A 25,424-nucleotide genomic window follows, 5' to 3' on the forward strand; every position below is an offset into this window, starting at 1 on the left:
GCTGCAAAGCAGCAAATTTCATGACAAATGTGATAATAACCCAATTCCGATTCTGAATTCAAACTGCAGAATATGATTCTTACACGCACCTAATGCCTAAAATGACTGGAGTAATTAGACCCTATTTCAGTGCATGTGATTCTCTTGTTCCTACCTTGGGAGTTTTGTTATGTCCTGGAAGAAACAGAGAAACGCCCAGAAAAAAACCTCAGAATCAAATTTGGTTTCATTACCACTGACAGATGTTGTGAAATTTGTTGCTTTTCTGGCAGCAGTACTGTGCAAGACTTAAAAGTTACTATAAGTTGGATAAAAAATACAGCAGCAGAGGAATAACAAGTCTTCAAAGACTGTTCAGAAATCTGATGGTGGGAGGGGAAGGAGCATTGAATGTGAGTCTTCACGCTCCTGTACCTCCTCCCTGATGGCAGTAATAAGAGAGCATGTCCTGGATGGTGAAGATCCTTAATGATGGATTCCATCTTGTTGAAGCATTACCTATTGAAGATGTCCTCAATGGTGTTGATGTTGCTAATGAGAAGAGGTCGTAAGGTTCCTTACCTATGGATATCACCTTCTTGAGGCACTACCTTTTGAATATGTCTCTTCTGCTCCCTTAGTGTAATCTTCACCAGTCCAGTAGATAACTTCAGTTAAATGGTAGACTACTTGCCTATTTAGTGATGTGGTGTATATTCCAGTCAGAACTGATGGACTTGAGTAGAGAGAATTAGCACCCACCACCACAGGCTTCAGTCTCAATGTGGTTGGAAGCTAGTCCTGACATCCAGGTTGTATTTCCTCCTCAGTGCGTGTTCTCAGGTCCAGCAAGTGGCATACAGTGCATCGACTTTCTCTTCAATAAAGCTATCTGTTTTCCAAAAGTCAGAAGCCCTACCCAAATGTGTAATGTTCCATGATTTTTTGTTGCTTTGCTCTGAAAAGATTTTACATCTTCCTTATGAAAAATGTTGATTCTCACTAGTTCCTCCAACATTTTGCGTGTGTTATTCCAGGTTCAGTATCTGTAGAATCTCTTGTGTTTATTGATTCTCATTAAATGCAATGTGAAAAGTGCTGGCAATGTACACAAGGGACTGCTGTCGTGTGATAGGGGGCTATTCAACGAGGCATGGTAACACAACAGAACCTGGTCGTGTTCTTGCACATTGCATTCACATGCACGTCTGCGAATTCTTGGGTCAAATGAACATTGCTATACGTGCAGAGGTAAGAGGCTGAACAATTCCACATCTTTGACCTTGGAGAACTCAAGTATTAGACCAGACTTGGAAGGAATATGGTTTAATGCAAGTGTCAGCAGCAACAAAAAGAGATGATTGATGCAAGGCTGATAGTCTGGCATTTTGTGGATTCAATTGACTGGCGCGCAGGACGAGTCACAGATACAAATGGCAACTAGAACAGCCCGTAAAGCCGAAATATTGCTTTCATTAATGTCCTCAGTGCACGCAGCCTTATTATTTTCCCTCTTGACAGCTGAAGTGATCTATTGCTGTTGAGATTGTATTTAGATTTTTTTCCATGCAATATAGCACTCAGAAGGAGCATTTTTCTCCCGGTTGAGTTGCTTATGCTCAGAGCGATGTGAGCATTGCCATTAGGAGCATTAAGCTCCTGCCAGGAAAGTGCTGCAATCAATTCCATTAAGCTGCAAGAAACCACAAAGCTGAATCAATAAATTCTGAAGTCTGGTTTAGTAATGAGCCATCAGTTTTTAGATAACTATATTAAAACAAAAATGCATTTGATTGTGGAAGGGTTGTTTTTTAAGATATATGATTGCAAACACGGTCATAAAACTAGGTGCAAGCTTTAATAAATTATTTACGCATGCATGCAGTGAAGTAAGCCAATGGCGCTTGCATTCATCTTTAACCCATAAAGAACTTCAAATGTTATCTGCAAATGTTATGAGCAACACATACAAAACGTTGGAGGAAATTAGCAGTCCAGACAGCATCTATGGAGGGGAATAAACAGTCGATGTTTCAGGCCGAGACCCTTCATCAGGACTTGGAAGGAAGGGGAAAGAAGCCAGATTAAGAAGGTAAAACCAGGTGCAGATGGAGGTGGGTTGGTAGGGGAAGGTGGGATGAAATAAGAAGCTGGGAGAGGATAGGTGGAGAAAATATACATAACATATAGGAACATAGATAAAATGTTGAAGAAGGAATCTGATTGGAGAGGAGAATAGACAGTGGGAGAAATGAAAGGAGGAAGGGCACCAGACAGAGTATAATTCTAGCCTTGTTGAACACCTTTCTAAAATACACATACACCACATCCATTGCAGAGTAACACACACACACACACAAAATGCTAGAGAAACTCAACAGATCAGGCAGCAACGATGGAGTTGACGTTTCACACCCAAACTCTTAATCAGGGCTGGAAAGGAAAGGAGAAGAAGCTGGAATAAGGAGTACAAGCTAAAAGATAATTGGTGAAACCAGGTGAAGGGGGTGGTATATGAGTGGGGAGGGGGGATGAAGTAGGAAGCTGGGAGATGATAGGTGGAAAGTGTAAAGGGCTGAAGAACAGGAATCTGGTAGGAGAGGACAGTGGACCATAGAAACAGAAGGGGAGGGGCACCCAAGGGAAATGATAGGCAGGTGAGAAGAAGAGGAGAGGTAAGAGGGGAATGGAAAATGAAAATGAGAGAAAGTGGGAGTGGGGAGAAATTACTGGAAGCTGTTGAAATTGATGTTCATGCCATCAGGTTGGTGGTTACCCAGATAGAATATAACCCTTACCTCGTTGAACGTCCTTATATACCATATCCACTGCTGTACCTTCATCAGTTTGTTTTTTTTCACTTCCTCAGGGAATTCAACCTGGCTCATGAAGCGAGTTGCCTCTCACAAAGCCATGCTGACTCTCCGTAATCAGGCTATGCTTTTCCAAATGCACTAAGAATCCTCTCCAATAGTTTGCCCACCTTTAATGCAGGTCATGCTGGTCTATAATTCCCAGGATTATCCCTGTTACCTTCCTTGAACAAAGGAATCAAGTCCCAGCTTCTCACTTCATTCTCCACTTCCTCACCACCTATCTTTCCCCTCACCTGTCACCTTCTAGCTTGTCTTCCTTCCCTTCCCCCCCACCTTATTCTAGTTTCTTCCCCTTTCCTTTCCAGTCTTGATGAAGGGCCTCGACCTGAAACGTTAACTGTTTATTCATTTCCATAGATGCTGCCTGGCCTGCTGAGTTTCTCCAGCATTTTGTGTGTGTTACTCTGGATTTCCAGTATCTGCAGAATTTCTTGTGTTTGTAACATTTACCACCCTCTGTCTTCCGGCACTACTCCTGTGACTAGGGAGGATCCAAAGATCATCGCTAAAGGTGCAACAGTCTCTTCCGTTTGCTTCCCGTAGTAACCTGCGGTATATCCTGCCTGGCCCCAGGATCTTATTTATTCCTTATCTATTATCTTTACTAACTAGAACATGAAGTCCAGTTAACTATATAGGACAAATAAAACAATACTTGGAAGATTTGAAACTAATCTCTGAGGAATAGTGTTGATTTAATTTTCAAAATGTAAATTATGCAGGCTATAAATCATTAGTGTTTATCAGTTTTAATTATGCCTTTCTTGGGTTGAAGCATTTTTTTGTTTCTCTTAACATCTGTCACTGTTGCTTCTCAGTGTATTAATAGTTTTGCACCTTTGTCTCCTTACTCACTGGCTTTAGTTATTAAATCTTAGTACAAAGTAATTGTCTAGTGGAAAGAAAATATGATTCATTTAATTTTATTAAGACAGGTTTCCACTTTTCATGTAACTTTTAATAGGTTGGGTAGTTCAGCAATCAGAAAGCTAATGCTACAAACGTGAGAAAGTCTGCAGATGCTGGAGATCCAAAGCAACACACACACACACAATGCTGGAGGAACTCAGCAGGCCAGGCAGCATCAATGGAAACGAGTACAGTCCTGAAGAAGGGTCTCAGTCTGAAACGTCAACTGTTTACTCTTTTCCATAGATGATGCCTGGCCTGCTGAGTTCCTCCAGCATTTTGTGAGATATCTAATGTTGTAGTGGTTCAACTAGGGTTATTTATTTTTATTTGTTAGATACAGCACAGGACAGGCCCTTCCGGCCCAATGAGCTGCACTGCCCAGCAACCCTAACCTAATCACAGGACAATTTACATTGACCAGTTAACCTACTAACTGATCCATCTTTGGACTGTGGAAGAAAACCTATGCAGTCATAGGGAGAACATAAAAAAACTCCTCTTCGATGGTGTTGGAATTGAACTCTGGACTCTGATGCCCTGAGCTGAAATAGTGTTGTGCTAACCGCTATACTACTGTGGCACTGCAGTAGGTTAACATGTTTCCTGATGGACATCAGAGAAACAGCCAGCAGACTCCTGTATTAACCACCCATTCTGTGTCCATTACTCTGTCTCATTTCCATGTCTGCAGCTGCTTATGAGGTGTACTTGACAGCAGTGGAGGAGTAAACACGAAATACTCTGCAGATGCTGGGGTCAAAGCAACACTCACAACACGCTGGAGGAACTTAGCAGGTCAGGCAGTATCCGTGGAAACGATCAGTCGATGTTTTGGGCCAGAACCCTTCATCAGGACTGAAGAGAGAAGGGGCAGAGGCCCTATAAAGTGGAGAAGTGTTTGTCACTTTTAGTTGAGTGTGTTAAAGAACATTATTGTTTGCAAAGCAAGTAGTCTCCACAGTGTTCACTGATTGTGGTCAGCATTGGGGGGTAAATTCAATAGCATGAGGTTAAGGACAAAATTAACAAATTAGAGCAACCCAGCTAGTGTATAAAGCTTCACAGCACCGGGTTCAGTTCCCCTTGCTGTTTGTGAGGACTTTATATGTTCTCCTCATGACCTTGTGGGTGTCCTTCAGATGCTCCGGTTTCCTCCCACATTCCCAAGAGATGCCTATTAGGGTTAAATGAATTGTGAGCATGGTATGTTGGCACTGGAAGCATGGTGACACTGAAAGCATAGTGACACTTTTGGGCATATCTTTAGACTGTGTTGGTTGTTGACACAAATGACACATTTCATTATGTTTTGATGATTTGATTTATATGTGATGAATAAAGCTAATCTTTACCTTTGTGATAAAACACCTTGCACCCTAATGAACAATTGCATCCAGGTTCTGACTTAACATTTGAGTACAATTCCTGGGGGAAATGGTGGAGGAACTCTGCAGATCAGGCAGCATCTGTGAAGGGAAATGGACAGTTGACGGTTCAGGTTTATACCCTTCATCTGGATCCAGTCTGGATGAAGGGTCTTGACCTGAAAAGTCAACTATCTGTTTCCCTTCACAGAAGCTGCCTGACCCACTGAGTTGCTCCAGCATTTTGTAGGACACTAGATTTCCAGCGCCTGTGAGATAGGCTGTTCTTTTACTACCCTATCTACTTCTGTTGCCAATTTCTGGAGTTACGGGCTAGCACCCCAAAATCCCTCAGAACGTCACAGCTCCTCAGAGTCCTGTTTACTGTGTATTTTCCCCTTACATTTACCAAGGCAGTGTTCCATTTTGCAAGTATCATTTTGTATTTAATGGGATGAACAATGGACCTTGTACAATTACAGTCAGGTTCTGACTTAATATTTCTTTGCAATTCCTATGAGATTTGCACACATTGCCTGCAGCAGTGTGCGTTCTACTTTAACCTGACCTCCCAGCAATATATTAATACCCTCTGGTTGATGGTTTCAGTTTGCCTAGAACTGCTGTGTAATATAATTATTTATGCAAAAATGTAAAAAAATACCATGCCAGAAGAAGATTAGCTTTATTTGTCACATGTACATTGCAATATCAAAACACACGGTGAAACATCTTCTGTCAATGACCAACACAGTCTGAGGATCGTGCTGGGGGACAGCCCTCATGTGTTGCCATGCTTTTGGTGCCAACATGTCATGCCCACAACTCACTAACCCTAACCTGTACATCTTTGGAATGTGTGAAGAATCAGGAGCACCCAGGGAAAACATACATGGTTATGCAGAGAATGAACAAACTCGTTACAGAGGGAATTGAACCCCGATCTTCCAATCACTGTTGCTGTTAAGCATTATGCAAACCACCATGCAACAGTGCCGTACCATTAGAAGTGTAGCTATTCAAAGAAATCTCTAAGGAACAAGCGAGGAGGTGAGCCTGGATTGGGTTACAAATGTGTAATGAAGCTGATACTTTCAGCTCTGTACTTTCATTACTCCAAGACCTGCAGCACTATTAGAAGAGGGGTCAGTGGGGAACTCTGAATTGCAATCTCAGGAAATGCTTCAGAGAGCTGGGAATGGCTGGTAACTGAGTTTTAGAAGCTGAAAGTTTGCTTGATAAAGCTGCCTTGCAGGCATGGAGTTCAGATTCATTTTGTTTTATCACATATATGTCAAAACATACAGTGAAATATGTTGTTTAACAACCAAAGGGTGTTAAACCTAAGGGTGTGCTGAGGGCAGCCCACAATTCCAGCGTCAATGTAGATTTTTATAAATAAAATGGCAAAGGTGTTTTAAGTTGGCTTGTACAAACCAAGTGATGAATTTTACTCCCAAAGCTCCAGCAGTTTCAAAGCAACTGCGTTGGCTGACATATTGAATAACTCTAGAATCGCACTAGAGCATCAGGGTCACCAATATAGGTTTCCACAAATAAAACGGCAGACGTTTTACATTTAAGAGAGACTGTAACAACTCACTTTATTGTCAGCCAAATGCAGAACTTGTTAGAAACGTTCATCTCATTACCTCATCACAGCCTCTTAAAGCAAACCCTAACTCAATGTTAGTGGTTGTGAATTATGCCTATGTTTCCACCCATTACATTACCCTACACCAACATGGCATGCCCACAATGTTCAGCAGAACAACACAAGCAAAAACTGCAACAGAACAACAGCAAAATAGCCCCTTTCCTTCCTCCCACCCAATCACACAAGGACAATCTTCCAGCCCCAGGGCAGGTTACCTCCAGACCACTGGCCTCCAGTGGACTCGCAGATATCATGTCTCCAACTTTCCCCAGTGGGCTCACAGACCTGGGGTGGGGGTGGGGGGGGGGGCTCGCTGACCTTGCGGGCCACCAGCCCTTGTCTTCACCGGTCTTCGTCCACAATCATAGAGCTGTACCAAATGAAAGTGGGCCCTTTGTTTCACCATGTGTATTCTGACCTTTTAATCCATCTACACTAACCCATTTTACCTGTCCATCTCCTATATTTATTTATTCAGTGCTTCTTTTCCATATGTACCTTAAACTTAGTGATTGTAGCACACTCCACCACCTCCTCCTGCAGTGTGTTCCAGATATGCAGGGTCTCAACTCGAAACATCGAGCATCACTCTATGCAATCTCCGACAATGTAATGGAGGTATGTCCATTTAGAACAGAAATGAAGAGGAATTTCTTTCGCCTGATGGCGTTAAATCTGTGGAATGCATTTCCACAAATGGCTGTGGAGGCCAAGTCATTGAGTATAATGGAGATTGATAGTTTCTTGATTATTTGGGGTGTCAAAGGTCAAGGAAAGAAGGTAGATGAATGGGGTTGAGAGGGACAATAAGTCAACCTTGATGGAATGATGGAGCGGACTCAAAGGGCCGAATGACCTGATTCTGTTTCTATGTCATATGGTCTTTTGATTCGGTGCAGTTTAGATGGTTGCCTGATCACCGCTTGTTTCTCATGTTGCCTGGCTTCCCTTTGCCACTGCTGAGTGAATGATGACAGTAGCCATTTCAACTCATTCCCATGAGGGTTGGTGCGAGTGTGGGTCTTTCATCTTGATTTATGAGCCTTCTGAGAAAAGTTTACACTTGGCTTCATCCTGTTGTTGATAAGCTCCATCATTATTTTGAATTGGTGGTGACGCAATTGATGAAGACTTGTTCATTCTGAGACGACTAGAATATAAAATCAAGGATGACAACTAGAATACAAAAGCCTGATATATCTCTTTTGAGTCTGTGTGATAGTGCTTTGATCGATTTTAGGTCATAGTTCATTCACCCTGAGGATCTGGATGCCTCTGGCAAAACCATTTGTTGCTCTTGAGAAGATCAACCTTCACCTTGAGCCTCCTGTGAAGGAACTCCCATGGTGTTGTTGGGAAGAGAGTTCTAAGTTTTACAGTCACATTTCTGTACTTCATAGCCAATGTTTCATTCATTATCTTGGCAAAGAGCCTCTCCTTGTAACATAAACACTAGAGTATTCAGTTGCAATGTATCATTGCAGCAATAGAAGTCGATTGATTTTTCAAGCAGCATACTCCCAACAGATGTTACATTTCTCTGATCTCCTCTTTAAAGTCTAGACAAGGGAATGTTGTCATTTGTTACATTAAGAATTGATTCTCTTTTAGCCTTGTTAGGGAAATAGCATAGACTTCATTTTCTTAACTAAGGTTGAGATTGATTTAGTTTGTGTCTTGACATGCAGATGATGTTTCCTATAGTGGGGGAGTCCAAGACCAGAGGGCACAACCCTAAAGGATATCCCTTTAGAACAGAGATGAGAAATTTCTTTAGCCAGAGGACGGTGAATCTTTGGAATTCATTGCCACAGGCAAAGTCATTGGTTGATAGATTCTTGATGAGGAAGGACTTCAAATGTTACAGGAGAAGGCAGGAAAATGGGGTTGAGAGGGATAGTATATCAGCCATGATGGAAAGGCAGAGCAGACTTGATGAGCTAAATGGCCTAAATATTGATGTTATGCCAATCTGTTCTCCCTCAAATCAGTACATCAGTGGAAAATTGGTTTGTTCACAACTATACATGAGAACTCTAACAAAATTCGTAGAGCTGTTATCAAAAAAACTTGTCAAATTACCTAACAGCAGTTTTAACAAAGGCTCTACTCAGCCAACTGTATATGCAAATTTGACATGGGAGTAATTGGTCAGGTTCCAGAACAGTCTTTAAACTGTTCTTACTAAACTTTTACAAAGTTAAGTCTCAGATTCTCCTCTTGTTTATGATACAGGACACCTCTAGGTAACGACATAACATATATGTACTTTGACAAAGAATTTACTTTGACTAATTCCCTGCGCTCTAATCTTACTGACTAATCTCCTGTGGGGACCTTATAGAAAGTCTTAATACCATATTAAATGGTTCAATTTTACCTGTTCTCTGGACACATGCAGTCAATTAGCCAAATGTGATTTTCTATTTCATTAATCCACACTTGCTCTGTTCAGTCTCACTTTCTTTGGTGACACAAGGATTCCACGTGGGATGCAAAGTCTATATTGGTTGCAGTAGATGTGAGGGTTGATTAGAGGTTCTCTTGCACGGTCAAAGGCATGGCCGGATGCTGAAGGTAATTGCCTTTTATTTTTGTCTGCAGGTGTTTACAGGAAAAATAAAGAAATACAATTGAACTTACAAAAAAATATACATAAACAAAGATGGACAAAAATAAACAATGTACAAAAGAAGACAAACTGTGCAAATAAAAAATTACCGAGAGCACGATTTGTAATGAGTCCCTGAAAGTGAGTCAGTAGGTCGTAGAATCGGTTCAGAACTGTGGAGAATGAAGTTATCCATGTTGGTTCAGGTTGAAGGGTTCTTCCCGTGACCGTGTGGGTTTCCTCCAGGTGGTCCGGTTTCCTCCCACAGTCCAAAGATGTGTCGGTTAGTAGGTTGATTGGTCTAGAGATAAGTAGGCTAGTTGCTGGGTGGTGTGGCTAATTGGGCCAGAAGGGCCCGTTCTGCACTGTATCTGCTTATCTATCTATCTATCTATAAATAAATAAATAAACTACTGTTCCTGAACCTGCTGGCTAAGGCTTCTATACCTCAGTTCAGAGTTGAGATGAGTGAAGTTATCCATGTTGGTTCAGGAGCCTGATGGTTGAAGGGTAATAACTGTTCCTGAACCTGGTGTTGTGGGTGCTAAGGTTCTTGTACCTCCTTCCCGATTTAGACAACAGCAAGAAGAGGGCACGGCCGGGATGGTAGAGGTCCTTGATGATGGATACTGCTTTCTTCTGGCAGTGCTCCATGTAAATATGCTCAGTGTGTGGAAGGCTTTACCCTGTGATGGACTGGGCTGTATCCACCATTTTCTGTAGACATTTCCATTCCTGGGTATAGGTTCCCATACCAGGCCTTGATGCTACCAGTTCGTGTAGTCTCCACTGTTTGTGATTTGCCAAATCTGAGAAAATAGAGGTGCTGTTGTGCCTTCTTTGTGCACTTTCATACTGGTCCCAGGACAAATCTTCTGATGCAGTGATACCAAAAAATTTAAAGCTACTGCTGCTCTTCACCTCTGATCCCCTCATGAGAACTGGCTCACGGACCTCTAGCTTTTTCCTCCTCTAGTCAATGCTGCTTTGTTTTGCTGATGTTGAGTGAGAGGTTGCTTTTGTGGCACCAACCAGCCGGATTTTCATTCTCCCTCCTGTATGCCCATTCATCACCACCTTTGATTCAGCCATCAGCATACTTAGATACGGCATTGGAGCTCTACTTAGCCTCACAGTCATAGGTATAAAGTCAGTAAAGCAGGAGCTAAGCACTGACCTTTGTGGTGAACATGTGCTGATGAATCAGAGTGAAAAGGTTCAGAGTTGTCTCTGAACCACTCAGAGAATTGTATTTCTTTTGTTCTACTGTGAATGCCTGCAAAAAATTAAATCTCAGGGTAAGTTCTTTCGAATCATTGGGAATAAAGAAAATTGAGTTTGATTGACATTGGTTATTTGAGTTGGATTAATTATATTTTCACAGCCACCACTGAATGACAGTTGCAGGATATTAAATATTATAGCTGTTATAGAAAGAGTTAATGTATGAGTTGCATTTGATGGCTCTGGGCCTGTACTCACTGGAGTTTAGAAAAATGATGGGGAACCTGTTGAATATTGAAATGTTTGGATAGAGTGGATGTGGAGGGGATGTTTCCTAGAGTGGATGAGTCCAGGACCCAAGGGCACATTCTCCATTTAGAAGAGAGAGGAGGATGAATTCCTTTAGCCAGAGGGTAGTGAATCTGTGGAATTGGTTATATTTAAAGTGGAGATTGATAGCTTCTCAATCAATCAAGGCATCAAGAGTTACAGGGAGAAGGCAGGAAAATAGGGTTGAAAGGGATAATAAATCAGCCATGAAGTAATGGTGGAGCAGACTTGATGGGCTGAATGGCCTAATTCTGCTCCTATGTTAATGTTTAAGGTATATGGTGACATATACTTACTTTGATAATAAATTTACTTTGAACTTGAATTTCAGACTCCCATCAGATTTGTCAGCATTTTACAGTAAACGCTGATGAAGAGAGCATGTGCCTCACATGTGGCTTTGAAAACTGTGTGAACAGATACTGTAGACGTAATAGATCCTGCAGATGCCTGAAATCCACAGCAACACACACAAAATGCTGAAGGAACTCATTAGGACAGGCAGCATCCATGGAGGTAAAAGAACAGTTGACATTTTAGGCTGAGACTCTTCATTAGGATTCCACATATTCCAACTGAGTTGCTCCAGCATTTTGTGTGTGTTAAACAGGTACTGTACAGTATTTATTAAGTTCTAAAGACATTAGCGTTATTTGATATATGTACTTAAAAACATGCACTGAGAGGCGTTGTTTGCGTTAAATCAAATTAGTGAGGATTGACCTGGGCATAGGACAATCATAGCAAGTGGTGCTACGTTTCCAGGACCAACACAGCATGCCCACTAACCCTAACCGTATGTCTTTATAATACGGGAGGAAACCAGAGCACCTGGAGGAAACCCATGCAGTCACAGGGAGAACCTTACAGGCAGTGGCAGGAATTGAACCCCAATCAGTGAATCAGTAGAAATAAGTGAATTAATAGATCTGAGAACCATAGATATGTAACTATGGTTACAGTCTTTGATAGTGGGAAATGTAACCAGATACTGAAGGAAGAATGGAAATAGTGTCTTTGGCGATTTACTGTGGTAGGCTCAAAGTTCTCAAAGGCCCAGATATGGAAATATTGACTTGTTAAAGATTCAGAATTTTATCTCGTGCTTCAGATGGAGTCACGGGTTAATTGCATTTTTGTTTTATTGGTGGATGTGTGATTCTAAGTCTTTTAAAAGACAATTTTCCAGCATTCATTTTCTGTTTAATGAACTGTCTTTTGGCAAAGCAGTCACTGTGAAACAAAGTATTGATCTTAATGCGATTTCTATTCAAATAATATTTCAAATATTGGATTTCTGTTTGAGTCAAGAAAATTTCCCAACTACAAAACAGAATCCTCTCACCAACACAGCAGGATAATTTTCCAATAATTCACTCCATTTAATGAAGACACAAGAGATTTTGCAGATGCTGGAAATCCTGAGCAACGCACACAACATGCTGGAGGAGCTCAGTAGGTCAAGCAGCATCTATGGAGGGGAATAAACAGTTGACATTTCGGGCTTCTTTCTTCTTTCTGGCTTCTGTCCCCTTTCTAGTCTGATGAAGGATGTCAACCCTGGAAATGGGGCTGGGAAGCAAGGTGGGCAAAGCACAGGCAAGAGTTGCTGAACAGCAGAATGGCACCAGATGAGCCAAATGGCCACCCCCCTGCTTTAATTATCATCATCTTTATGTTACGTGTGCTCACAAACTTGCTGTCCCCCTCACCTTTTTGCTCCTTGTGCTCCTCTCTCTACCTCTGTAAATTCCTCATTCTTCATTCTGTACTTTTCCTTCCCTCCTTCTCATACTCCCTCTCTTCGCACACAGATCACAAGCACACATAGACCCACATGCTCTTGCACACGCACAGGCACACACACACACACACACACACACACACACACACACACTCACTCTGACGGGACAGCATGCAGCCGGTTACAGCCGTTCCAACTAGTTTTCTTACTTCTTTAACTTACGTTATTTGTTGTATTTTTTTTATCATGGTAACACGTTGAAGCTGCACCCTCTCTAACATGCTGATGGAGAGAGTTTTATTTGGGTTTTTAGCGCTGGAAATAGTTACATTCGGACACGTCTCATTAGCGGGGCAGCAGTATGGTCGCATTGTTTATTCCAGGGACCAGTTGATTGCGCTTATGCCGGCCGGTTTAGCGAACAGAGCGGCGGACACCCTGGCTGAAATCTGGAGGAAAACACACAGAGGATGCAGAGGGGGATCAAAAAGGTGAGGAAAGAGGATCAGGTCGAGACAACAGAGACTTACGGAGAAGAGGAGTTTGGTGGGTAATAAAATGGACGAATTGACAGCGCTAGCCAGGAGTCAGAGAACATTTTGGGAGTGCAGTGTGATGTGTTTTACTGAAACGCGGCTGCACGTGGACATACCCGACCAAAACTTTTTCATGGAGGGCTTCCAGACCATTCAGGCTGACCGGAAGTGCACTGACAGCGGTAAGTGTAAAGGAGTTGGGGACTTGCTGTTCTAGTTAACAACGGATGGTGCAATCCTGGTCATATTCCGATCGAGGAACGTGTTTGTAGCCCGGATATTGAACTTTTTGCTGTTGGACTCTGGCCGAGATACAACACTGGGCGTCACGGGAGGTTGTTCCTGCCTGTGGCCATCGAACTTGCAGCTCCTACTGTGGAGGGTCAGACACCCTGAGCCAATAGGCTGGTCCTGGACTTATTTCCATCTGGCATTTTTATGCTCTATTCTTGGTTGGTGCAGCTGTAACGAAACTCAATTTCCCTCGGGATCAATAAAGTATGTCTATGTCTACATACATATAGCATGTGCATGCATGCACACTTGTATACAGTACTGGTGTAAAAGTCTCAGGTACATATACTGTATATAACTATGGTGCCCAAGACCTTTGCACTGTCCTATATATCTATATGAATCTTTTTTTCCCTTTCTTTTTGCACTACTTAGGTAATTTAATTTTTTTAGATATGCTTCTTATTTTAATTTATAAGTTTTTATTATTATGTAGTTCAATGTTCTGCTGCCTCAGGATGGCAGCTTGGTATGGCCAATTTGAGTTTATTGTCATGTGGACAAGTTCCATAAGACTATAAGACATAGGAGCAGAATGAGGCCATTCAGCCTATAGAGTCTGCTCCACCATTTCATCGTGGCTGATTTAGTATCCTTCTCAACTCCATTCTGTCTTCTCCCCATAATATTTGACATCCCTACAAAATTATGGTGAGTTACTGGTCCAGTGGAAAATAGTGCTTACAGCAAGATCACAGGCAGGTAGCATTAGCGACGCAGTGTTCACAAGAATAACATATGCTATACAGTTGTATAAGAAAGAGCACAGCTAGACCAAAACACAATCCAATTTTAGTGCAAAGTGGTCATAGTGTTGCTATACTGAGGTAGTGTTTAGAGTTCGATAGTTCTATAGTTCCATTTAATATTAGAGAAATGTATGCAATATACATCCTGAAATTCTTGTTCTTTGCAGACATCCATGAAAACAGAATGAATGACAGTAAAAATGTTAGAACCTCAAAGCCCCCCCACTTCCCCCTCCCACGCACAAGCAGCGACCCCCCCACACTCCCACCCACTTCCACAAAACAAAACATCAGCACCCTCCACCCACCAAGGAAGCAACTGCAAAGCCCCCAATAAAGACCACAGTCTGCAGTACAATAAAAACTAATCGTTCACCTGACAATTGGACATGCCACAGGCTGTGTGTGTCTGTGTGTGTCTCTCTCTCTGTCTGTCTCTCTCTCTCTCTCTCTCTCTCTCTCTATCTCTCTCACACACACACACTCTCTCACACTCTCACTCTAATAAAGGGAAAAAGCGCTGTCCCCTTTCACAGTGAGAGGGGAGACATAACAACTTGCTGATTTACAACGCTAACGTCTGTCATGGTGCTTTTTTTCTGAGTTCTGTGACTTGAGAATTGGCAACAAACTCCTTCCCACCACTGGGGGAGAGAGAGAGAGAGAGAGAGAGAGAGAGAGAGAGACAGAGACAGAGAGAGTATGATTCGCTGAGTACAGAGCCTTCTTCAGGGTGGTTCAACATCGCATGATTGAAGGGAAGTAGCTGTTTTTGAAACTGGCAGTGTGAGACTTCAGGCTCCTCTACCTCCTGCCCAATGGTAGATATAATAAGGTGTCACGGTCTGGAAGGTGGAGGGGTGGGGTGATCTTTTGAGAACAGCTGTTGCCTTCTTGAAGCATTATCTCAGTGTAGATGGTGAGTGGGTGGCAGAGTGGAGATACATCTCTACCAAGGAGGTGCGAGGCGCTCCTTCCTTCTGCTAGCCCACAGGTCACTCTTCTGTAGCACCTGCTTGGCCACTGATCAGGGTCATGTGAAGCCATGGGAGCTGGTGGTGGATGGTCGTATGAGCAGCTGGTGCATATCACAGTCCTGGTTATACGACCACTAAATCCAGGCAGATGTTCTCTCTGAAGATTATTGATAATGGCTGGGATCAACCATCTTGTAAACCCACTGCCCAGAAGAAGGCAATGCCAAGTCATTTCTGTAGAACAATTTGCAAAGTACAATCATGATCATGGAAACCACAAACACAAGAAAGTCTGCAGATGCTGAAAATCCAAAGCAACACACACAAAATGCTGGAGGACCACGATCACTCATGTCATATGAAGCAGCGCATAATGAACGAGCAATTGATGGTGGGAGGGATGTGCCCATGGTTTATTGGGCTGAGAACCCTCTGCAAATTCTTACGTCCCTGCACGTTCAAATTGCTGCTCTAGACCATGATACAACCAGTCAGAGTACTTCCAACATTCATCAGTTGAGTCCTGATGAAGAGAGGGACTGTTTGTTCCTCTCCGTATTTGCTGCCTTGACCTGAGTTGCTGCAGCATTTTGTGTGCATTACTCTGGATTTTCAGCATCTGCAGAATCTCTTGTGTTAATGCACTTTTATATTTTGCAAATCCGTTTCAGTATGATTATAAACAGCACCAATGATTGGTGATTACTAATAATTGCAACAACAATCTTGCAGTGTCAGTGAGACCAAAGAACTGATTGTGGACTTCAGAAAGGATAAGACGAGGGAACACAAACCAGTCCTGATCAAAGGATCAGAAGTAAAAGAGTGAGCAGTTTCGAGTTCCTAGGTGTCAATATCTCTGAGGATCTATCCTGGGCCCAACATAGCGATGCAGCTACAAAGAAGGCATGTCAGTGGCTATATTTCATTAGGAGTTTGAGGGGATTTGATATGTCACCAAAGACACTCACAGATCTTTACAGATGTACCGTGGAGAGCATTCTAATTGGCTGCATCACCATCTGATATGGGGGGGTGGGTGGGTGGAGGGGACTACTGCACAGGATTGAAAGAAGCTGCAGAGAGTTGTAAATTCAGTCAGTTCCAGCATGGGCACTAGCCTCCGTAGTATCCAGGACACCAACATGGAGTGATATCTCAAAAAGATGGCATTTATCATTACCCAGGACAGACCCTGTCCTCATTGCTACCATCAGGGAGGAGGTACAGAAGCCTGAAGGCATATACTTAATGATTCAGAAACAGCTTTTTCCACTCCACCACCTGATTTCTGAATCAAAAATGAAACCAGGAACACTACATCACTACTTCTTTTATTTTTATTTTTGCACTAATTTAATTTAACTATTTTATGGTATTTACACATGTGTATATATTTAAGAATTTAATGTAATTCACATTTTTTCTATTATATGTTGCAATGTACTGCTGCCACAAAGGCAACAAGTTTCATGACATATGCCAGTGATATTAAACCTGATTCTGTTTGTTCCTCTCTGTGGATGCTGCCTTGACTAGAGTTCCTCTAGCATTTTGTGTATGTCATTCTTTACTTTCAGCATTTGTAGAATCTCTTGTGTTTATGCACTTTTATATTTTGTAAATCAGTTCCAATATGATGGTAACCGAGAGAAATAATCAGTGGTAAGTGAGTGCAGCAGGTCATTGTTAAGCCATTCTTTTGCTCTCCTTACTGAATGAGATCTCTGTCCCTGTCCGCAGAGGCTGAGCCCTGTGGAAGTGCTCACAAGTGAAGCTGAGTTGATCATAATGAGCCCTGTGTTCTGGGTGAGTGGATGACGCCAGTGCCAGCGGCAGACGCGTCTGCAGGGATGTGAAGCAGAGGAAACACAATGCAGCTTTTTCACATCTGAACAAAATCGGACTTCCTTTTCCATTGGCTTTGAGGAGGGAAAGAAAGTTTAGTTGGATGCGTTGTCTGTAAATTGCACCCGGCCAGTGCAAGTGGGGCTTTCTGGCTGCTTTGTTCCTCTTCATTTCCTCATGAGTTCCTGCTGCAGTCTGTATCCGGCCCAAAGTACAGCCTGGTGGCCTTGCACCAGCTCTCAATATGAATACAGTTCTCCCCTGCCTGATGTGGCGCTTGTGAATGGGGGGAGGGAACGTATTATTTTCCTGTCACTACGAATCCACTTTAGGTGCCTCCTCCTCATAGACAAGCAAAAAACAGCCGTTGATTCCTGTCTAATTCTGCTGCAGAATTATGCCATATTTCATCAGAGATGGAGGTACAAAGGGTGTTGAAAACTGGGGTCCTATTGTGTAACCACAAGAGATTCTGGAAATCTTGATCAACGCACACAGATTGCTGGCGGAACTCAGTATGTCAGGCAGTATCTATGGAAGGGAATGAACAGTCAACGTTTCGGCTAAGACCCTTCATCGGGAGCAGTGCTGTTGAAAGTTCTCAACCCAAAACTTTGACTGTTTACTCCCCTCCGTAGTTGAATTGTCTAATACTGAAGACTGTGCATTTAAGGTGGGGGTGTGATGGGGAGGAATTCAAGAGAGATATGTAGGGCACTGAGAGTGTTGAATGCCTGGAATATGCTGGCAGGTATGGGGGAATATACAAAGGCAGTGTTTAAGAGTCTCAAAGATAGGCACAAGAATGTACATAGAATGGACAGGTATGGACCATGAGCAGGCAGAAGGGATTAGGTGTTACTTGCTTAATTAGTTTGGTATAACATGGTGAGCTGAATGTCGTGTTCCTCTGCTGTGCTGTTCTTTGTGTTCTCTGTTCAGCCAAGTTACCAAAATCAACATCAGCATCAGGTTTAATATCACCGGCATATGTCTCGAAATTTGTTGCTTTGTGGCAGCAGTACATTGCAGTACGTAATAATAGAAAAATAAAAATTACAATAGGTACATATTAAAAAATTAACAAATAAATATTGCAGTAAAGGAAAGGTATGTCGCATCCGGAGTTTCTCAGGTTAGCGGACGATTTCCCTTCATGCCTCTCTGACGTAGTGGGGGACTGCGTACAAGGCAAGTTACAGCAGTGGTTTGCCATTGCATTCTGCCGGGTGAGTTTCCAAAGAGATCACCAGCTCATAACCTAGCATGGATGGAAAGCATGCAGGGGAGCCGGCTGGATTCGAACTTGGGACCTTTCGTCCCAAAGTCTGACACTGATGCCACTACACCACCAGCTGGGTCTAAATATTGCAATAGAAGAGCAAAGGAAAACAGTGAGGTAATGTTTATGGGTTCATTGTCCAATCAGAGATCTGATGGTGGAGGGGAAGAAGCTTGCTAAAATGTTGAGTGTGTGTCTTCAGGCTCCTGTACCCCCTCTCTGATGGCAGCAATGAGAACAGGGCAATGTTCTCACTTCTCAAGTCCAGCAGCAGGTATTTAAGGATGACATGTTAGTGTAACGCTTAGCATCACAGGTTACGGCCCAGTGACCCGGGTTCAATTCCCAGTGCTCTCTGTAAGCAGTTTGCACATTCGCACTGCCACCATGTGGGTTTCCTCCAAGTGCTTCAGTCTTAAGTCAAAGTTCAAAGTAAATTTATTATCAAAGTACATATATGTCACCACATACAACCCTGAGATTCGTTTTCCTGTGGGCATACTCAGCAAATCTATAGGACAGTAACTATAAAAGGATCAATGAAAGATCAACCAGAGTGCAGAACACAGCAAACTGTACAAATGCAAATACATACATAAGTAGCATTAAATAATGAGAGCATGAGGTAACAAGATAAAGAGTCCTTAAAGTGAGGCTATTAGTTGTGGGAACATCTCAACAGATGGGCAAATGAGTGTAGTTGTCCCTTTTGTTCACGAGCCTGATGATCGATAGATAGATAGATACTTCATTGATCCGAAAGGAAATTACAGTGTCACAGTAGCATTACAAGTGCACAGATAATGCACATATTAGAAGAGAAATAAGAAAAAAAGTAAGTTAACTTAAAAATAAGACGTACAAGATTTACAATCATTCTGTGGGATCACTGGGGACTCAAACCATCCCAACCACAATCTATTCCAGCTGCTACCATCCGGGAAATGGTACTGCAGCATAAAAGCCAGGATCAACAGGTTCCAGGACAGCTTCTTCCACCAGGCCATCAGACTGATGAACTCACGCTGATTTGAGTGCACTCTATATTACATTGACTGTTCTATTTATTATAAATGACTCTGATTGCATATGGCACATTTAGATGGCGACGTAACATAAAGATTTTTACTCCTCATGTATGTGAAGGATGTAAGAAATAAGGTCAATTCAATTCAATTTGCAAGATTTTAGTAACTGTTCTTGAATCCGGTGGTGTGAGTCCTGAGGCACTTGTACCTTCTACCTGATGGCAGCAAGGAGAAAAGAGCATGGCCTGGGTGGTGAAGATCTTTGATGATGGATGCTGCTTTGCTATGGTAATGTTTCATGTAGATGTGCTGAATGGCTGAGAGGGTTTTACCCGTGATATACCGGGCCAAATCCACTACCGTTTAGGATTTTCCATTCAAAGACATTGAAAAGATTCCTCCCACATTCCAAAGACATATGGGAAATTGGTCACATGGGTGTAATTGGGCAGCACAGACTATTTGGGCTGAAAGGTCCTGTTACCGTGTTGTATCTGTTAATAAATCAAAATAAAAAATAAAAAAACTCTGAGCTGAGACTCAACTTCAGTGCTGAGAGAGAGCTACATTGTTGGAGAGAAGCTATGGAGCACACAAAGTGCATTTGGAAACAATAGAACACATACACAATATTCCAGTTCACACTGCCTGCTCCTTTCTCATTGAGCTCATCTTGACTCATCTGCGGCAGGGTTGACAAAGTCCACTGCGGCTCTAGTATAATCTCAGCAGCCAGAGGACAGGCTCCCTGGAATTAGGTCTTCCACAACTCCAAGAGAAATAGAGAGGGAGAGAGCTTGGGAGAAGGCTGAGGGGGCATCTCTGCAAGAGCAGCAGTGTAGAGGGACATCCACAGTGTGTGGGGCAGCAGTGAAGGGAAGTAGTAAGTGGTCACAGGAACCAAAGGGATGATCGTAAGGGAGCACCAGAATGGGAGGGAAGCTTATGAGGGAGCGAGATAGTGAGATATTTTTCATGGGTTCGTGGACCATTCAGAAATCTGATGGTGGAGGGCAAGAAACTGTTCCTGAAACACTGAGTGCGGGTATACCGCCTCCTGTCCTGAAATATCCTGAAAAGAGAGGGCGAGCAGCCAGAAGTTGTGGTATATATTGGTATCAACGACATAGGTAGAAAAAGGGAGGAGGTCCTGAAAACAGAATACAGGGAAGTAGGAAGGAAGCTGAAAAGCAGGACCTCAAGGGTAGTAATCTCAGGATGGCTGCCTGTGCCATGCAACAATGAGGATAGGAATAGAATGAGACGGCAGGTAAATATGTGGCTGAAGAATTGGAGCAGTGGGCAGGGATTCAGATTTCTGGATAATTGGGACCTCCTCTGGGGCAGGTGGGACCTGTACAAAAGAGACGGGTTGCACTTGAATCCGAGGGGAACCAATATCCTTGCGGGCAGTTTTGCTAGAGCAGTTAGGAGTGGTTTAAACTAATACAGCAGGGTGATGGGAACCAGTATGATAGAGCTGAGGATGAGCCAGCAGGTTTACAAGTAGATGATGGGTGTAAAATGAATGTAAGGAAGGTCAAGCCAATGACTAGGTACAAATACAGACAGTGTAAAGCGGTGGACCCCAACCTCCGGGCTGCAGACCGATACCGGGCCATGAAGCATGCAATGGTACAGCGGTAGCCGGGACGCACCCAGTACATCTTTAAGAAAAAAGCCGAGATAAACAAGCTAATTAATTAGGTGCCGCCCGGCACGTAAATGTCGGCCCAGATCAGAGGCAATGCAATCGGCAATCGCCTCTGATCTGGGCCGACATTTACGTGCCGAGCAACACCTAATTAATTAGCTTGTTTATTTCGGCTTTTTTCTTAAAGATGTACTGGGTGCGTTCTGGCTACCGCTGCACCCCTGCATTCTTCGTGTCATGCATCGGTCCGCGGCCCAGAGGTTGGGGGCCACTGGTGTAAAGAGTTAAATTGTACCACAGAGGCAAAATTCAAAAGGGCGAAGAATGCAGGACTGAAGGTGCTGTATTTAAATGCATGTAGCATTCGGAATAAGGTGGATGAACTCATGGCATAATTAGAGATTGTTCGTTATGTTGTTGTGGGCATCACTGAGTCCTGGCTGAAAGAAGGCCATAATAGGGAGCTTAACGTCAAAGGATATACTTTGTATTGAAGGACAGGCAGGAAGGCATGGGCGGTGGTGTGGCTCTGTTGGTAAGAGGTGGAATTACATATTTAGAAAGAGGTGACGTAGGGTCAGAATGTCAAATCTGTGTGGGTGGTGTTTAGAAACTGCAAGGCTAAAAAGACCATTTTGGGAATCATATATAGGCCTCCAAATAGTAGCCAAAGAAGTGGGTTTGAGATTGCAAAGGGAGCTGGAAAGGGCGTGTAATAAGGGTAATGTCACATTTGTAATGGGGGACTTCAACATGCAAGGGGATTGGGAAAGTCAGGTTGGTGTCGGATTGCTAGAGGGAATTTGTTGAATGCCTATGTGATTGCTTTTCAGAGCATCTTGTGCTTGAGCCTACTCGGGGAAAGGCTCTTAGATCAGGTGTTGTCCTGATTATATTAGGGAGCTTAATGTAAAAGGAACCCTTAGAAGGCAGTAATCATATAATGATTGAATTCATACAGCAATTTGAGAGGGAGAAGCATAATTCACATGTATCAATGGAATAAAGGGAGTTACAGAGGCATGAGAGAGGAGCTTGCCCAGGTGGATTGGAGGAGGATACTGGCGGGGGTGATGGCAGAACAGAGGTGGTTGGAGTTTCTGGGAATAGTTTACAAGGAGCAGGATAAATACATCCCACAGAAGAAGTAGTTCTCAAACGGCAGGGGTAGACAATTATGGCTGACAAGGGAAGTTAAGGACTGCATAAAAGCCAAGAAAAGGCATATAATGTAGCAAAAGTGAGTGGGAAGTGGGATGATTGGGCAGCTTTTAAAGCCCAACAGAAGGCAACTAAAAAAACTATAAGAAGGGGAAAGGTGAAATTTTAGGGCAAACTAACCAATAATATAGCAAACAGGATACTAGAAGTTTTCTCAGTTATATAAAAAGTAAAGGGGAAGTGAGAGTTGATATTGGACCACTGGAAAATGATGCTGGTGAGATAGTAATGGGGGACAATGTAGTGGCAGAAGAACTTAATGAGTACTTTAGAATTTAGAAGAATGCAGGGGATCTCCTTGAATCCTACCGAATGTCGAAAGGACTGGATAAGGTAGACGTAGAGAGGATGTGGGTGCGTGTATCCAAAACTAGAGGCATAGCCTCGAAATTGAGAGGCGACCCTTCAGAATAGAGGTAAGGAGGAATTTTTTTTAGCCAGAGAGTAGTGAGTCTGTGGAATGGTCTGCCACAGACAGTTGTGGAAGCCAAGACCGTGAGTATATTTAAAGAGAAAATTGATAGTTTTCTGATTAGTCAGGGCATCAAAGGTTATGGCGAGAAGGCAGGTGTATGGGGTTGAGTGGGATCTGGGATCAGCCATGATGGAATGGTGGAGCAGACTTGATGGGCTGAATGGCCTAATTTTGCTCCTAAGTCTTACGGTTTTATGGCGGAACTCAGCAGGTCGGGTAGCATCCGTGGAAACGATCAGTCAACGTTTTGGGCCGGAACCCTTCGTCAGGACTGAAGAAGGAAGGGGCAGAGGCCCTATAAAGAAGGTGGGGGGAGGGTAGGTTGGTTCCTACCAGCCTTCTCCTTCCCACCCTCCCCCCACCTTCTTTATAGGTCCTCTGCCCCTCCCTCTTCAGTCCTGACAAAGGGTTCCGGCCCGAAACGTTGACTGATCTTTTCCACGGATGCTGCCCGACCTGCTGAGTTCCTCCAGCGTGTTGTGAGTGTTGCTTTGACCCCAGCATCTGCAGAGTATTTTGTGCTTGTGGTTTTATGGTCCTGTCCCTCCTCCCTGATGGTCACAGTGAGAGAGAAGCGGGTATGTCCTGGGTGGTGAGGGACCTTGATGATGTATGTCACCTTTTTGAGTCATCGCCTTTTGAAGATGTTCTCAATGGTGGGGAGGCTACTGCCCATGATGGTTGATGGGTTTGCAGGTATTGGCCCTTTGACTTCCCCAGTGGACTCACAAAGATCCGCAAGATTCGGGGCTTTGACCGTTAGGCTTCGACTTCTGGACTTCCAGTCAATCTTTGGGCTTTGAGCTGGATTTCCCGTCGACCTTCAAGCTTCAGACTTCAATAGTGACCCCAGGACTCACCAATGACAATGGATCAGGGCCTGAACACCAGGCCTGAAGCACCAGCCTCACCGATAATGAGACATTGTGTTGAAACGGTAGTTAAAATCATCCTGTGTGTTTTAATGCAACAAAAGAATGATTAATAGATTTGTTATCCTCAAGTATTTCCACACAGAGCTGCTGACAAGCTCAATTTCTTTGAGCAGAAGGTATTTACAATCTTGCGCTTGCGGTGTTGTTAATGAGGGCAGATGCAGCCAGCACTGAGGCAGCTCAAACCACACACCCATCCATTGTACTCACATCTTCAACTAAATCCACTTAATTGGGAAACATTAATTTTGATTTTCTAACAATGACGTTGCATTGTCAAGTATGTGTAAATGAAACAGTGAATTAAGACAGCTTGCTCGATAAGTTCAGCTTTTGGGTCTTGTGCTTTGTTTCATTCTCATTTTTAAAGGGTGCCTGTAGTTCTGTAGTAAACGCTGCTGCTTGCTCCTGAATTGTTTTTATTTAGAGACAGAGCGCAATAACGGCCCCTTATGGCTCAATGAGGCCACATCACCCAGTTACATCCATGTGACCAATTAATCTACTCGCCTATGTATCTGGAATGTAGACGGAAATCGGAGCACCTGGAGGAATCTAGCACGGTCACGGGGAAAGCGTACAAACTCCTTACAGGTGGCGGGGGAATTGAACCCACGTTGCTGGCACTGTAATAGTGTTATACTAACTGCTGTGCTACCATGCCAGCCCTTAATTACGGTAGTGATGAGCTTCCCCCTCATTGTTATCATTGACACAGTGTGGAGCATCATCTCCAGAGAACTTGCCCATATAAACTGCTTCAGCTCTTCTTCTAACCAGATATTGGCCAGCTCAGATTGTCCGTACAATTCAGAGACACAATATTGTAATAGTATTTAATTAATTTATTTTATTAACTAAGTCTCTTAATTTTATTTAAATCTATTAATTTGAAATTAGTAACTAGAAAAATATGAGTTATTGTATACGTCTTACTACTATCAAGCAGATAGTATAGGAGCCTGAAGACCCACACTTGACGGTTCGGGAACAGCTTGCCATCAGATTTCTGAGTGACCTGTGAACCCATAAACACGTTCTCATCATTCCCCTTGTTTGTTTGCTCTATTCATTTATTTTGTAGCTTATAGTAATTCTATATCTTTGCACTGTCCTGCTGCTGCAAAACAACAAATTTTACTTTATACAAGTCTGTGATAAGAAACTTGATTCTGATTCTAAACAGAATGATTTTGCCTTACCTTGGGGTCCAGGTTCATAGATCCCTCAAAGTTACCGCACAAGCTGATAGGGTTGATAAGAAGGTGTGCGGTGTGTTGACCTTCATTAGTTGGGGGATTGAGTTCAAGAATCGTGTGGTAATGTTGCAGCTCTATAAAACCCTTGTTAGACCACACTTGGAGTATTGTGTTCAGTTCTGGTTGCCTCATTATAATAAGGATGCGGGAACTATAGAGAAGGTGCAGAGGAGATTTACAGGATGCTGTCTGGATAGGAGATTATATTTTATGAGGATAGGTTAAGCGAGCTGGGGCTTTTCTCTTTGCGCAAAGGAGGACGAGAGGTGAACAAAATGACAAGAGGCACAGATTGAGTGGACAACCAAAGACTTTTACCCAGGATGGAAATGGCTGATACAAGGGGCCATAATTTTAAGGTGACTAGAGGAAAGTGTAGGAGGGATGCCAGGGGCAAGTTCTTTACATAGAGAGTGGAGAGTGGTGGTAGAGACGGAAACATTAGAGGCATTAAAGGCACTTTTAGATC

At 43.0% G+C, this 25,424-nt stretch overlaps 1 protein-coding gene across 8 annotated transcripts in view; it reads left to right on the forward strand.

Annotated features, from left to right (window-relative positions):
* The window catches only part of LOC134340959 (neural cell adhesion molecule 1-like), a 688,943-nt gene that overhangs the window by 329,292 nt on the left and 334,227 nt on the right, over positions 1-25,424 (forward strand). The gene's annotated exons all lie outside the window — the stretch shown is intronic.

This window comes from Mobula hypostoma, chromosome X2 (assembly GCF_963921235.1).
Source record: "Mobula hypostoma chromosome X2, sMobHyp1.1, whole genome shotgun sequence".
NCBI classification, from domain to species: Eukaryota; Metazoa; Chordata; class Chondrichthyes; order Myliobatiformes; family Myliobatidae; genus Mobula; species Mobula hypostoma.